Raw genomic sequence first — 4,073 nt, 5'->3', positions numbered from 1 at the left:
AAGGGACTTGCCCAAAGTCACATAGCTAGTAAGTGACTGAGGCAGAATTTGAACTCAGGTCTTTCTGACTCTAGGCCCAGCACTCTATCCATTGTGGTACCTGTCTCTTGAGAGGAAGGTAGTTACTCCCTATCCAGTCCTAGGAGGAAAGGAGAACCATACACATTGGATATGGTTGTGCTATACCATCTCTTCCCATGTCTCTGTCTTTTCTCTTTCAACCTTTTTGCCCCACTCCTGAGTCTTATGTCATGATTGCAAACCATCACCAATCCAGGTTGTGCTGGCACCAATAACAAATGGCAAATGTCCCAGTATTGGCAGCCTCAATGGAAACACTGTATTCCAACACACACATTCCCTATACATATTTATGGATTTGTGAGTCTCTTGCAAAACTTGTATGGCCTACAGGCTGGGATCCATGGCCCTAGAACACAGAATGTCAGAGACAGAAAAGATCTTTGCTGTGATTTAGTTCTATACAGATTAGGAAACAGGTATATCAAATCACCTTCCCCATCTGATGCCTATCCTGTTCCCTAATCTAGACCCCTAAGCCCCAAACACTCAGGCCTCTCAGATTCTTCTTGGAACCTCCATTTTTCTTTTTTCTTTTTCCTTTTCTGCAAGGCAATGGGGTGAACTGACTTGCCCAGGGTCACACAGCTAGTAAGTGTCAAGTATCTGAGGCCAGACTTGAACTCAGGTCTTCCTGAATCCAAGGCTGATGCTCTATACACTGCACCATCTAGCTGCCCCAGGACCTCCATTTTTCCACCCTGAAAAGGGAAGCTCACAGAGCTGACTTGGTACAAACTACTCCACCCCCATCCCCCAAACTGGGCCCCACAGGAAGGCAAAACGAGAGGAATTGTTCCCAGCAGAATGGGGCTGCTGGAGGAGAGGAAGGAGAAGGAAACCCAGAACAGGAGAAGAGAGTGTTTACAGCTTCTAGCACAGTTATATTTAGTATTGGTGAATTTATGACACATTGTTTGGCTCTCATTCTGCCCCTCTGTACCCTCCTTCCCCCATGTCCCCCAGCCTGAGCCACTCTATTGACACAGGAAGTCAAATAATCATAGTCTACTGTTTTCTCCTGCCAGGTGTTCTCTTGCTACACCCCCTCCCCCATCCCCGGTCCCTGAGTTCTCCTTCTCCATAGCCTCTCTGGACTGCTGCCTTGGGCCTTGGGGCTGGGACTAGTTGGGATAGAAAGAAGATACACAAAAGTCCCAAGGTTCATAGGCTCATTGCATTTATAGCTGGAAGGAACCTTAAAGAACATCTCATTTAACCTCCTCATTTTACAGATAAGATTCTAGGGCCCAGAGTCTTTTCTTCCAGGCCCCAGTTCTTTTCTTCATAAAGATGTGTAATTTACATAGGTAGAGGGGTTCCCCAGGAGACTCTGTGTAATGGTCTTCAAGTGCAAAATTTCTGCAATGAAACTGAGGGCAGGGGAGACTAGGAGGGAATAACTGAGCAATATAGGAAAGTTTCAACTAATAATGAAAAGACCTGAAACTTCAGAGGATCGTAGATTTAGAGCCAGAAGGGACCTTAGAGATCCAACCCTCTTATTTTACAGGTGAGAAAAATGAGACTCCAAGAGGTTAAGTGACTTTCCCAAGATTCCACAGGTAAATAGGTAGGTGGGGAAGGACCAGTGTTCAGAACCTGGGGCTTTTCTCTAAATCCAGCACTCTTTCCATTGTACCACACTAGATGTGGGTTGGCAAACAATGGGTTAAAATCCAAACAACTTCATTTGACAGTGGGTTCCATTTTCTGTCCTCAGTCAGAAGAACTGCATGTGGGCTGAGATTAGGCCACTCTTGTCCTACCCTCTCCCACAATTAATTAAATTATTCAGTAGGAGGTCCAGCTACTTCCCTAACCAACAGCTGGGCAAAATGGGCATCCGTGTCTGGGCTGGGATACCCCAGGCTACGTGGGCAGTTTCGTCTTCCCAAGGAGTCAGGATTTGGGTGCCTGGTCATTGCAGAATTTCCACTGAGAGGAGGAAGGGGTAGGAGAGAGAAGAGGCGGGGAAGAGGACGCACAGGGCTCCCACATTCATCCATGCTCCATTTGCGTTTTATTTACAAGGACTCACATGAACACTGAAGTATTATCATAAAACTGTATAACAGTAAAGCTGAAAGAGACCTTCGTGATCAAAGATGATCAGATTTTCAAAGGACTTCAGAATCACAATAGAATAGAGGTTGTCACAGCTGTCACAGGAAGAAATGACATTTGTGAAGTGCTTTAAGATCTACAAAGCACTTCAGATAACACTGACTTGTTCAGACTTCACAACAACCCTGAGGTGGATACTGCAGCAATTAGTACCCTCGTTTTACAGGTGAGGAAACTGAGGCTCAGAGATGTCATATACCTACTAAGTGTTGGTCACAGGATTCCAACCAAAATATCCGACTCCAGGTCCAGCATTCAGTCCATTATAATATTAGCCAGCATTTCTAGAGTGCTGTAATAGTTTGAAAGTGCTTTACAAATACGATTTCATTCCCATAACAACTCTGGGAAGTAGGTAATGCCACTATCTCCAGTTTACGGATGAGGAAATGGAGGCAAGTGATTTGCCCAGGGCCACCCAGCCAGTAAGTATCTGAGACCAAATGTGAACTCAGGTCTTTCTGACTCCAGTGATTGCAGGCCCGGCTCTCTGTCCCCTGGACCACCTAATTACTTCATTATGCCACTTTGCCTTGTAAGAAGCAAAACAAACAAAAAAAAAAATCAAGGAGGTAACCAAAAAATTTCCCCAAATTACAGATATGCATCCAAACTATTAGCTGCCTTTTGTGCAAGATCAGTGCCTCTCTTTCTCCCATCCAGACTGAAGCAATTCCAGACATTTGAATAAGACACTGTCTGACACTTACAACTCTTTATGGAGGCCATCAAGCAAATGCTGATTAACCATGTGTTCCAGAGAGGATTCTTTTTCAGGCATGGCTTAAGCTAGCCGAGTCTCAGAACATTATAACATAAAAGCAACACTCATTTCTACAGTTTTTATATTTAGATTATCTAATTTCTTTATTTCCTTACAGCCATCCACTTTCCAAATTAGAACATTGAGTCTTATAGAATGCCAGAAATAGAAGGAACCTTGGATATCATATAGTCTAAATCTCCTTTTTACAGATGGAAAAAGTGAGATTTGGAGAGGAGAAACAATTTGCCTCGGATCACGCAGGCTGGTACTGATGAGCCAGGATTCAGACCTAAGTGTCCTGAATCCCAAGTCTGTGTCTCTTTACTATAGTCCAATGTCACAGTGCTTCTCAGATTTAAAATGTTCCCTGTGCTGCACTGAACATCCTCAGTGTCTTGACTTTTACTCTATCCTGTCCTGTTCAATTACTCACAGCCACAACCCAAAATCTGTCCTCCCACACTTTGCCCTGGGAATAGAAGGGGGAATGTATAGTGGGGAGGAAGGTGGGAGTGGGAGGAAATGAGGTATAGTGGGAAGAACGAGGGAGGGTGGAAGAGAAGCCTTTGGCTCTGACCGGGTCCCCTGAGCTTGCATTTACAATCTTATTTTCTCCCTGGTTGCTCTATTATTAGCTTTTAACTCCCCTCTGACCAAAAGCCCTTGTAAGTCTATCAACATCTTCCATTCTTAAAGTCTACCTCTCATGTTTAATCTCAACATCTACGCTTGCCCCCATCTGAATTTATAGATAGATATACATATACATATATACACATAATTTTTGTTGACATATTTTATTTTTATTTTACCCATATCTTCAGATATGTTCTTCCCTCTTTCTCCTACCCAGTAAGCCATCCCTAATCACACATATTTTTTAAAAAGGGAAAAAATCAGTTTAGCAAATTAGCTAACATATCAACCATGTCTGACAACATATGCAACATTGCATATCCCTAGCTCTCAGCCCCCTCAACAAAGAGAGGAGGGAGGTGAGTTTTCTCAACTCTTTCCCAGGGCCAAGTTGGGTCATTATAATTACATACACACAAACACACACACACACACACACACACACACACACACACACACACAC

The sequence above is a fragment of the Vombatus ursinus genome, unplaced genomic scaffold, assembly GCF_900497805.2.
Source record: "Vombatus ursinus unplaced genomic scaffold, bare-nosed wombat genome assembly UNPS02014770.1, whole genome shotgun sequence".
In the NCBI taxonomy this organism is placed as follows: domain Eukaryota; kingdom Metazoa; phylum Chordata; class Mammalia; order Diprotodontia; family Vombatidae; genus Vombatus; species Vombatus ursinus.
This window is presented reverse-complemented; position numbering follows the sequence as displayed.